Source organism: Lonchura striata, chromosome 3 (assembly GCF_046129695.1).
Source record: "Lonchura striata isolate bLonStr1 chromosome 3, bLonStr1.mat, whole genome shotgun sequence".
In the NCBI taxonomy this organism is placed as follows: Eukaryota; Metazoa; Chordata; class Aves; order Passeriformes; family Estrildidae; genus Lonchura; species Lonchura striata.
In genome coordinates this window covers 47320813-47333249 of record NC_134605.1, presented here as the reverse complement: position 1 = coordinate 47333249, position 12437 = coordinate 47320813, and the positions used below count along the sequence as shown (strand labels likewise).

General features: G+C 41.0%; 1 protein-coding gene across 1 annotated transcript in view; it reads left to right on the top strand.

The window, feature by feature from the left end:
• The first annotated feature begins 429 nt into the window (after positions 1-429).
• GREM2 (gremlin 2, DAN family BMP antagonist) overlaps positions 430-12437 on the top strand; it is a 42093-nt gene continuing 30085 nt past the window's right edge. The window contains exon 1 of the mRNA XM_021527045.2: positions 430-658. The gene's annotated coding sequence lies outside the window, so the exon portion shown is untranslated. The remainder of the gene's footprint in view (positions 659-12437) is intronic.

The following is a 12437-nucleotide window of genomic DNA, read 5'->3' as shown; positions in this document are numbered from 1 at the left end:
TTTTCTTAAATGTTCAGAGAACAAACGTGTCTGAATATTGAGCATGACACAAAATGTCATGAATGCTTAAAGTTGCGGGTCCTTCAGCTCACGGAGGAAGATGCGAAGGGAAGGAGGGTGTTTTGTCAGACCCGGGGTGAGAATGTCCCTACATAAACAAAGGGCCCGGGATTGGACGTGGTCTTTAGGGAAGGGGGGGGCGTATTGGGGGAGCGGGAGGGTGTGAGGGGGAAAGAGCGGAGCTAGCTGTGCCCGCCAGGTTGGGAAGCCGGCGGGCGGCAGGGAGGAGCGGGACGCCGGGAGCGGAGCGCGTGGGGCGGCGGAGGGGAGGCGGGCGGGAGGCGGCGGGCGGGCAGGCCGGTGTGAGCTGTTTGGCCACCGGAGCCAATCGAAAGCGGGGCCTTGATCCTCTCCCCGGGCAGTGGCTGCGCCGAGCCAGTGCCGCGCTCCCCGCAGCCGTCGGGACCGGCACAGCCGCCTCGCTCTGTCCGCGCACCGCTGGCCCCACCGAGCGCCTATGGGCATCTGCAGCCGGCCAGGGCTTCGCACCACCGGCAGCAGCGGCAGAGGGCGGCGACCGCCACCCCGCTTCATCGCCTCTTGGGATCTATAGCCGGCGGACGGAGCGCGCTGCGGACCCTTCCCCGCCTTCGTGCAGGTAAGGGGCGGCCGGGGGGCGCCCAGCGCCCCGACCCGGCACCGCTCCTCTTGCGGGCGGCTCGCTCCCTTCCTCCTCCTCCTCCTCCTCCTCCCCTGCCCTGCTACCGCCCCTCCGGGGACAGGCGGCGGGGCCGCGGGCGCGGTGGCGGTGACAGCGCGGGGCCGCCGCAGCCCGGTCCCGCACGGCGCCGTCCCGCACCACCGCGCCCCTCTGCCGCCCGGCCCGGCCCGGCCCGGCCCCGCTCGGCTCGGCTCGGCGCGGCGGGGGAGCTCGGCGGGGCCGCGCTCGCCTCGGGGGAGCGGCGCGTCCGAGCCCTCGCCGCCCGCGGGGCGCTTGCAGGGGCACGGAGCGAAATCAGCGAGAGCGGCGCCGAGTCTGGCTGCCTTGCTCCGAGCGCCCTGGGAAGTCTCCTGGATGGCCAGGTTTCCCAGCGTTTGGAGCGTCGCGCGTCGCGTCCCCACGCTCCCTCGCAAAGGAAAAAGAAAGACAAACCAGAAAAAAAAAATTAGCTCGTGCTGGAAACCTGTGCCCCTTTGTACCTTTCTTTCTTTGCTTTGGGTTAATGATGGTTTGTGATTATGAAACCCCACGAGGGATCCGCTCCAAGAGCGAATAGCATTACTTGAAGTCATGACTTTGAAATATACGTGTGTGTATACAGACACTCGTTTTTTCTTTTTTTTACGTTGAATTTGAGGATTATACAAACCCATGTCTGTCTCGGAAGGAGCTCTCGAATGGCTTTCTGCTAAAGTTAAGGAAATATTTGTGCTTCCACAGGTCTTGCAGAATTGGAGGCACAGGTCTTATAAAAAAATTGCAGTGGCATTTGGCTGAGCAGCTCTTATTTTTAGCATGCTATTGTGAAAGTGGTTATATAACTTTTGGTGGATTTTTGAGGACAAAATTAACAGCTCATAACAAGTTAAATCTTTTTTTTTTTTTTCCCTCTGAAAGGGGAGAAATAAACAGAATGAAATCCCAAATGACTAGTCATTTGCCAAATGATAGAGATTCCCTGAGAAAAAGCCCCAGGTTAGGAATCCCACAGCCCTCTCAACAATCAAGAAGCAGCAGGTGCAAGACCAAGCAATGTCAGCTCAGAGCCCCAATTAGGAAGTTGCTTATCAGGCTACTTCAAGGCTATTTCTTGCTCAACCAGGGTGAAATTAGCAATCACTTCAGAATCTTGTGTTCCCACCCGTGCCAATACAATACAGATGCTGTGTTTCTTTAGGGGATTAGATTGTTTCTTGAACTTCAAAAAGTACACACAGCCTGAAGTATTTGCTTATAATGCTTTATGTATTTTAATGCAGATGCTTCACTTGCAGAACTTGGTTCCTGCTTCTCAGGCTGCTCTTTCTTCATTTATTGCAAAAATTGACGTAGTGCAATACCCTAAGATTAAAAAAAAAAAAAAAAAAATCACTTCCAGAAAGTAACTGTGTGGAACAGCAGTGTGCCTATGCTGAGACCCAGGACATGAGGGTGCTGTGACAGTGTTCAGGCTCTGAGCAAGTGGTCTCTCTCTCACTTCTTTTACATGGTCCTCATGAACTGCTGTCATCCAAGTGAAGTCCCAAGTTCTAAAAATCTGTGATCACTGTGCAGCTGAAAAGAGAGGACTGGTTTGTAAAATCTCTGTTGTAGGATGAGTGAGAAACCTAGCAAGTAGGATTTTGTCTTTTCACCTCTCTTGCAGCCCGCTGTTTGGGCAGAGCTCTTTTATGTGGGAAGCAGGCATGTGTGGTAGCAGCGAGTTTTGCTCAGTCTTCTTTTGCAGTATAAGTAAGTGAAAGATGTGTCAATTAAAAGCCTCTCTAAGACCTCCACAAGAGCACCACAAAAATAAATGCCACTAATCCAAGGTTTTGAGCTGATTTGTTTAGCTGAAATATAGTGTTTTTCTTTTTTTATCTTTCAAATAGACTGTGCTTGACTTTTAATTGGGAATAGAACAAATGTATAAAGAGTTGAATTTAACTATAGAGATTTTTTTCTTTTCATAGTATCAGGTTAGGGTAAAAATTAATATCTGAAGTACCCAGTGAACTGCATCAATAAATTGGAAAATGCTTAGTTTGAGTTACCATTTGTCATTGTCTGTGAAAGTGTAAATCTCAGAGATCCAGATAATCTTTTGTAATAAATAGTCCTGTTTGAGTTTTGTTTAATAAATCTGGTAACTGGTTTAATTCTACTACTATTGCTAAAATAATGTAATAATTCTAACCCAATCATCAGAAACTGGTAAATTCCAATTTGGGATTGGTACAGTGGTATTTACCAATTTCTGATCTAGAGTTAGAATTTTTTCAATGAGCAATTCCAAGTTACTGAGTAAGAATAGAGTAGTTCACGCTACTGTGCAGATTTACTGACATCTGAAAAATATCTTAAAGAGTAGCAAAAAAAAGTCTTTCCCTCCTCATGCAGATGCTCTTGGGTGTGGTTGTACATTATAGTGTTGTGGTTCATGTCAGTGGGCTTTTGATGCCCATCCTTCGATTCCACTTACTGTCCATCTCCATATACCTCATGGTGGGCCAGTTGGATTCCTTTAAGATGAATCTAAACTAAGAGACGTGCTAGAGTTGTTTCTGGGAATACAATCCATAGGACCATATACAGCCTGAAGTAAAACCCTGTGAAATACATAGAGTGTCTTCTGTGCCTGTCAGTCCCTGTTGGGCGGTGCTAGCTGCAGCAGTAGACGTGGTCCATTTGCAGCATGCTGTTACTGAGGTACCATGCAGCCTAAAGCCCATACTAGCCATCTGCCTCAGGGGTGTGGACTAGTCCCTGCTTCTTGCACCATTGCTCATATATCTGTTACTAAAAAACTCCTGGCTGAGCTGGACAGCACAGCCCTGCAACCTACCAGGGCTGTCTTGCTGAAATCTCTTCAGTTCAAAATGAAGATGGCTAATTATTTTTTTTCCCTAGTTTGGCATGTGGTAGCAGACTAGTTTTTGACGGGGAAATTTGGATAGTTGTAGCCTTGTGCTTGTCTGCTGGGTGTGGACACAGCAGCTTTAGGAAAGGACAGCTGGTGCTTCTTCATGGTTGTTTGCCTGTCACTGGCCATAGCCCTTCTGCGTATAAGGGTCCATAAGGCTGTTTATGTTCTTCATTGCGTTTGGGAGTGGTGAGAAATGTTGGCTTAAGACTTTAAAACTGTCATTTAGAAATGCTAGAAATGCTTCACTGTGTTCCCTTAGTGCAGCATTGTGGTTGACTGCATCTCCCACAGGGCACTAGAAGTATTGCCTAGGAGATCTCACCTGTGGGGGTAGCTCCTGGATTCCAGCACATGGTGAGAATCATGCCCTGATCCTGGTGTCTGGTTGCCTCAGGCAGGGGGAAATGTTTAAGGGGAGATGTTTAGAAACATCCACTTAAAACTTCAAGCTTGCTTAAAACACATTAAACCTTTTTTTCTGCAGTTTTTGCTGTAAAGGGAAAAAAATTTCCATTCTCTGTTTTTTAGTCATTTGGCTGGCTTCTTACAGTTTCATGTTTTTCTTTAGTTTTCTTCTTTGGGGTAAATGATTTTAAATTATAAACAGTTATCTCTTTTATGAAAGCATTTCTTACTCTGAAATATACTATTTGAATAATTAGGGATCAGATCCGTCTTTCATGTAGAAACAGAAGATAGTTGTCATTGCTGCAAAAAGGGGATTTCTAACCAGTTCTTCAGTTTTACATGCATTTCCTTCAGATCATGATGGAAATCGTAGGATTGCATGTGTAGAGCATGCTTGGTACAAATATTCTTTTTGTTCTAGATCACTGTGACTGCTCCAAGACTGCTTTTAGATTGCGGAAAATGTTGTGCTATGTGGAACAATAAGAAGTTAAAAAGAAGAGAGTGTTTCCTACTCCCGTGACTATATTTCTGTTGCTAGAAGTTGTCGGCTCCAAGTCCTATTTCAATGCATAGCTTCTCTGTGGGATGAAGTATAGATTTTAACATGAGTTGTGTAGATGATGGTATGTCACTTGAAACCATGGTATTTCTTGTTCTCAATGCATTAAGCCTTTTATTAGCAATTTTAAGAAGATTTTTGAAGCCTGTTTCAGAAAGGGAAGTAGACCATAAAAATCTGTCTCGCTCCAGGACATTAAAACAGAGGGCAATCCATCTTTCAATATCTGGTGTGATACAGTCGTGGCAACTTCAGTTGTAACCTGTCTTTCTCAAAAAGTCATCTTACAGCACCTAGTTTTAACATATTTTTTTGTTCTGTGCTTAAGCATACTTATCTATGACATTCTGAATATTTTGTTCTTTGTTGCTGTTCAGATAATATCTCTAAGAGTTATAATGGTGCATTTTAGATTAATCGTAAAAGCTAGGGGAATTTACTAAGGTCAGTTTTTCATATAGACCATGCGGCCATTGGTTATACTGTAAACATGAGTTGTATATAGAAATATGCATGCTACTGTCTTTATTACAAGATTTTTAGAGAAAGAAAAAGGGTAAATTTATCTCTCATTCCCAACAGTTTTAAAGTCATTGTTGCTTAGGAAGTGATTATTTGAAGAAGCCATAATTTGCAATGAAGCTTGCGGAAATGAAAATTGTGATCTACTCAAGTAGAGAAAGACTCATAAAAATTTTGTTTCCGTCTATTTTGTGCTAAGGAAGTGGGACAAGTAAAGTACACTGCAAAAGGCAAATATATTATTTACCCTCCAAATTTTATTTTGGAACCAGTTTTTATTGAGTGTGATGGGCAGTGCGCAAATACAGCATCAGACTGTGGGTTTAACACAATAAATCTTGAAAATTTCCTGAATTTTTAACATCTCTTAAAACTTGGAAACAACACTTGTACAGCTCATGCCTTGTTGACCTTGTGTTGTACAAACACTTTCTGGAGTTGGAAAACTGTGATGAGCTGGTCTAGATGTGAATTAGTTGCCCGTCTCCATTTACATGCAGTGTTGTTGTGGATTCCAGCCATGTCTCATCTATCCTATTATCCGACTTAAGTGCTGTTGTGATAATGCTCAAATAGACTGATATTATACAGTAGTGCTAACAAAAAAACAAACAGCATTGTAAAAATTCTCCATGACCATTTCTGGCATGGAACGGCAGGTTTTTTCCCTGGAGCATATCTCAGACCTAATCTCATTTCTAGTGAGGCCAAAACACTAGCTTGGCTTAGAGTTAAGTGAGATCCTGCCCATAAATCTGGCCAGTCTCCATTTAGATAACATCTGGAAAGTTGTCATTTAAAAATATGTGGGAGAGCTTGGGATAGGGGTGTAAATAGTGGGTCAGAACTTACATCCAAAAGAAAAGCATCCAAAAGGAAGCTCTCAGATATCAGACATCCTTGCTCTAGGCATGTTCTTTGTTATGATCCATCTATCGTTTGTCTGTTCCTGTTCTGTCAACATAATTTGGAGCTCAATGTCCTGTGTGAGGAACAAGAGGAGGCTGATGGGCAAAGAAGATGGGAATATGTGAACATGTTGCATGACTTAATGGATGCATCCAGTAAAGTCTGCTCATAAAGAGAGAGATGGCTATCTCTTGTATTTTGATTCAAATTGTTCTCTGGCTGACACCTTTCAGATTACTACACACAATGGATTTATACTAAGCATGTTTGTTGACTTTTGTCTATATTCTTCATTAATGGTGTCCATGGAAACTTTGCCTGATTCTTCAGTGAGAACAGTTTTTGTTGAGATAGTCTGAAGAGTGACCACTTACAAACTGAAACAAATTCTAAGCGTCTTGGATTCCATGTAGGCAGGGGAAGATTAATCATCTGTCTCTTTAATATGCTTCATTTTTGATATATGTAATGACCCTTTTTCTGTGGAAATCCTGAAGCAAACAAGACAAATGCACACAACTGGAAATTGAGCTAGTAAATGTCACCTGAAACTGTCTTGCTTTCAGGTTCCCAAAGTCCCTTCAGTCACTTACATAAAGTTATTCAACAACTCAGCCTAGATTTTCGGGTTTTTTGAACTGTAAGACAAATCCCACCTTTGTCTATTGTACATTCCTCTCAAATGAAAAGAGGCTTTAAATACAAACTGTACCATAATAGATCCAATTTTGTTTTCATTATCTAACTTTTTTAAAGTTGTCTGCACTTGATGTTCTTTCTTCTTGAAGGAGCATTGCAAAAGCTCCTTCACAAAGTAAAGTCTCCTATTTTCTGAATTCTAAATCCAAAATTCCTGATGCTTTTCTTCAATTCAGGTAGACTGCTTCCAACTAGAAAAATATTTTTATGTTGGCGTTTCAATAGCTGCCTTTAAAAATATAATACATGTAAAAACTATTTTGAGTACCTATCAGAATTTGCCAGTCTTGTCCTTACAAAAATAGCCTTTTTTTTAGTCCAAAATTATAATATTTTTTGAAACTTGTTTCTTTGGAAACAAGCTTACTGTGTTATTCCAAGTTGAGCCTAATTATTTTCTGGACATCTCTTAGGTTTCTTTAAAAGAAGCATATGATATTACAGGAAGAATGTTTCTCTTGTTTGCCAGAGAGCTGTACTATGTTTACTATAATAAGATTAAAGGAAATTTGAAAGTCAACGCTAGCTCAGTGGGAAACTGATAAACACACGTTGTACTTGCAGGAACACTCTGGCCACTAGTATTAGGAAATTTATCACTATTTATTTAGCAGCTCAGACTCTCTCCGACAAACAGATTTGGTGTCCATTTAAAAGTACACCAGATGCTAAAAAAAACTTTTACTAACAATATGAATGTGATTTGTGGAATCTGAGCTGTTATCCTGGCATAGCCATCTCATGTGGTTTAGGATTGGGAATCACATAGTCTCTCAAAATAAGGAGTCTGTATCTTATGGATCCTGACGCTTTCCAAAGACTGTGGTTTGATTTCTGGCACTTCTGGTTAGGTCAGCTATTACAGCCACAGTCATAAACAGCAATTTTCAGAATCTGAGCAAGCTAGACAAGGGTGTAGCTCCTTGGAAAAGTTATTTTGGAAGAGGTAAAACCAGCAATATCTCTGGGTCCATATCTGCATTGGCAGTTTTTACTCTTGAGAAGCAATGGCTGTCCAGTCTTGTATTTACTAACGTTAGTTTGTTTGTGCTTTGGCCAATGTTTCAATTAGGAATGAATTCTGGAGAAATAAAAGGCCACAGGGATGACTTTTTTTATTCCTTAGTTTGAGTTAAAAGGCCATTTTTACATGGTCATAAATGCTGCTTAGAAATCAGTAAAATAGAATGAAGAAATTTTGCTATGAAATGCATGCAGGAAATCTTTTAAGAAATACTAGGAGTAGAGGGGAATGTGTAATCACATTATGACGCATAAGCTACTATTGTACAAGTCTTCACCACCTCCAAAATGGCAGATCTCTTGCTAAAGTGGGCAGATACTCACTGTGTGCTTCTAAGCACCACAAAAGGCTAGTGGATTATTCCCACCATATGTTGGTAATTAGTAGGAACTGCAGGATGAAGTCACTATTGGTTATAGAAGCTACTGTGATTAGCTGTTCATGGTGTGTATGGTAATACATTTATTTGATAAGTAGGTGATTAGGGAAATTAGTTATTTACACACTCCTCTCAACTATGAAATTTCTTAGAAACGAGCCTAAAAAGCAAGGATCAGTCTTTCTGTGAAATTTATGGTTTTGTATGCTACCAGTGAAGTAACCCCAAAATATTAATTCATTTTCCTGGTGATGTAAAATGTGATTGTGAGCTCCTAACCTGCTTCAGATATTAAAGTCTGATGTAATTAGTTCAAGCTGTGGAGGAATAATTTCATTCTCCTGCATTCCTCTCCCCACCCCCCCCACCCCTCACCCCTAAATGGTCTTTAAAGGTCTGTGGAGTCAGTGGAGATGACCTTTCCATGCCAGCTAATGTATAATTTCATTAAAGACCATGCCGTTCCATTACAACCATGGCTGTAGTACAGTCCAGCATGTTGGAGTCTTCAAGAGTTCCAGGAACCATGGGCATTTTTATTCTGCCTATAGGTGATCCTTTCAGGTAATAGAACTGCAAATGCATGGGTACACAGCCCATACCAAGGGTTTCCTGTCTCAAGGGAGACTGCTGTATATGTAATTCCACTGGCCATTCCAGGGCTTCACAACACAGCTGGGCCGAATTCTTCTGCAGGTCCGTCCTTGGCATGTTCACTTGCAGATTGAAGAAATCTCTGGCTTTGTCATTAGGTAAGCCAGAGTATTGCCTGTTTTGGTGCTTTTGCTTAGCTTTGTCCCCATAGATAGACTGCAGTCAGTGTTTGCAGTGTGTGCCCCATTATATACAAATTGTAACTCAAGGCTCTACGGCACGCTGCCAGTTCATCTCTCCACTTGGACGCCAGCTTCATTTACTCATATAAATAACTGAATAGCAGTCAAACGTGATTGACTTAAGCTGTTACTTTATCTGCATGTGTAAGATACAGAGAGTTTGAGATGCTAATGCCGTGCTTGTTTGGGTTTTCTTCTTCCACGCTGAAATTTAGTGTTTTTTTAAGACCATTGAAACTTATTGGTCATTATATTTATTAGGGGTTTAGATTTATTGTCACTGTTTATAAAACCACCCCAAATTAGTTGCTTCTATTGTTAAATTAGAATCTGCATGGTTAGGTTTGTATTCATTAAAGGGAGGCTTATTTTCTATTATAAAAGTAAACTACAATTTAAGATTTTTTGGTTATGAAGTGCTCCAAATTAGATTTTTTTCACCAATATGTTTATTTTTCCTTTAAAAACATTTGAACACTAGCTTACTTTACTGTGATTAAGGCTGATGCCTTAATTTGAGCAACAGATGCACTTAGAACTTTTAGATGTACAGTAACATATATAGCAGTTACACAATAGTTGATAGAATTTTTAGGTGAGAGTCATGCTTCAGTGTGATTTTGAAGTCCTGTCTTCATACTGATGCCATTGAGCAGGACGGCATGAAAGGACTCCAGAAGGTTTGAGAGTAGAACTCTCATTTATTTCAAATACATCTCTCTTTTATAGAGTATCATCCAGACCCATTCTATTGGTTCTAGAGTAAAAACATCTCACACCATTCGTGTGCAGTGAATGACGCACAATGGCAGAAGTTATCTATAAACAATGTGAACAACGAGAGATAAAGAATTATTTACATTATTTCTCAACTCTTTCCCAGACTTCTGCCTGGTTAGAAACCTTCATTTTCTCTCTGACTGAACTGAAAATATCCACACATACTAATTGTAAAACTTTCCTAAAGGTTCTGTTATGGCCTTTGGATTTCAATTCATGAACCAGTGTTTTTTAGGTGACAGAATCTAAGAATCTCTGAAGTCTGTGTCATGGTTTAGCTTTCTATGGCTACTAAGCCCCACACAGCTGCTCATGCACTCCCCTGCCTGATGGGACTGGGAGAGAGAATCGAAAGAGTAAAAGGGAGAAAATCTGTGGGTTGAGCTAAAGATGATTTAATAGGGAAAGCAAAAGCTGGACATGCAAGCAAAGCAAAACAGGGAATTTTTTCACTCCTTCCCATGTGCAGGCAGGTATTCAGCCATCCCCAAGAAAGCAGGGCTTCACCATGTGCCGTGATGACTTGGCAAGACAAATGTCAGCACGGCAAACGGTTCTCCTACCATGTCACCATATGATCTTGAATATCCTATGTGTGAGGTGGGGTCATGGTTGTGTCCCTGCACTTCTTTCAACCCAGTCTTCTTTCTAGTGGAGTCAGATCAGAAGCAGAAAAGGCCTTGATGCTGTGAAAGTGCTATTCAGCAATAACTAGAAGTTCCTGTGTTATCAATACTGTCATATCCAGAATAGCTGTAAACCAGCTACTATCACAAAAATTAACTCTATTAACTCTCCCTGCCAAAAGAATCACAAAGTATTAATGGTCCAGAGAGTGTCCGTGTTTTGCTCTCATGCCTACAGCCCATGTGACATCACTTTAGCTAGGCATAGGGCTAAACTTTTAAACTGAAAGGGTTATCCTGCCCTTGGCTATGCTTCTGGCCATTAGGCTATGTCTTAATTCTGTTCCAGCCTTTCTTTGTGCCCTCTGGCATGTCTGAAATGGTATACAATCAATACATATGGGAAATTGGCTCTGAAACTGTGCTGTAAATGCTGACATTTTCGTGTTGACATAAGTGTTCAAAACACTGTATATTCGCTAACTGATGAGGCTGGTAGGTACAGACTCCTTGCATGATGTCTTGAAAACCCTGTTAGTACCGAGTGGCCCTAGTGGTCTAAATGGATAGGCTTAGTTGCTGTGTGGGAAATCTTGAGATAAGATTGTTAAGAGATAGCCTGGAGACCAGAATTCCCAAATCTTCTGAAATTATGTGGGCTAATGGGAGTGGTGAGACCCAGGAACAGCTTTCTCAGAGAAGTTGTGTGTATCCTATCACTGCAAAAGTTCAAGACCAGGTTGGATGGGGTTTTGAGCAACCTGGTCTAGTGGAATATGTCATAGTCCGTGGCAAGGGGATTAGACTGGCAAGCTGCCTTTTAACCCAAACCTTTCTGTGAAGTGCTGTCATTTTTTTAGCAGAACCTTATGGTTCACTTTATGAACTGTAAAAACTCTTATTGTCATTGAGGACTTAAAAAAAATATGAAAGGCTAACATGTTTCTCTTATTAACTACTATTGCAGTGTGATACATGTGCATGCAAGCAAATATGAATAGTATCTAACAGAGGTAGCTCTGACCTTATGTGTAGATACAAAAAAAATAAATATTTGTTTTTTCTGCAAAGCCTGCAAGGTTGTGGATTCTAATGCAGATTTGCACACACTGGATTAAATTCCTTGCACAGAGAAGGAGAACAGTGTATTACTTCAAGACAATGTGAATATTCTTTTATACTTAAAAAACCTAACACTTTTTTCCATGCCTTCTATACAGTGTGAATTTCAACCCAGTGTGTATTGCTATGCTAACTTCACTATTTAATGTTTCTAACCTGGAACATCCAAAGTTTTCATCTATGTTTTGCACAAGACCATTCATACTGTAAAAAAAAATTAATTGTAGTAAAAGAAAGAGACAACAATTGCTAATTGCCCTTGCACTTTTCTCTTTTGAAGCAGCCTATCTAAACCCAAGTACTGTAAAGTAGGGACGAGAGGATTTGCTTCTGATGAATTGAATTATTCCATACGTAGATTGTTCTTGGACATGTCAGTTATACCTTTCAGTCTGTGTGATTTTCATGGTAGTTGTGAATCAACATAATATTTAAATGAAAACTTTCAAAACAGCTTTGTACCTACCTAGCTTTTATGATAAAACTTTTATAAGTTAATTCTGAAATTATTCAATCAGATTTTCCTGACTTGCATATATTGTAAAGGTCAGAATTGATTTCAAATTTGAGTTAAACTAGTTTAGGTGCTTTGAGACATGGAGTTAACCTATTAAAGATATGTCCACTAAAGGGTTGACATTAACACTTCTGAACTTTGTTCTTTAAGAGTCATCTTATTTATAGCAAGATAAATGTACTTTCAGCTCACAAGTGGCAAAAGCATTCTTTGGGTAGCCTAAGTAATCTAAAATATATCTTATCTGGGAAACCTCAAAGGATCTATTTATTCAAGAAGTTAGGAAAATTTAAGGGATGTATACTTACAGCCTGGATTTCTGAATATACAACTGCTGCTTGCACATTTTAAGAGGACTGTTAATTTCTTTTAATTAAATATAATGTTTTAAATATCATAAGCTATTTTTTCACTGAGTTTATAGGAA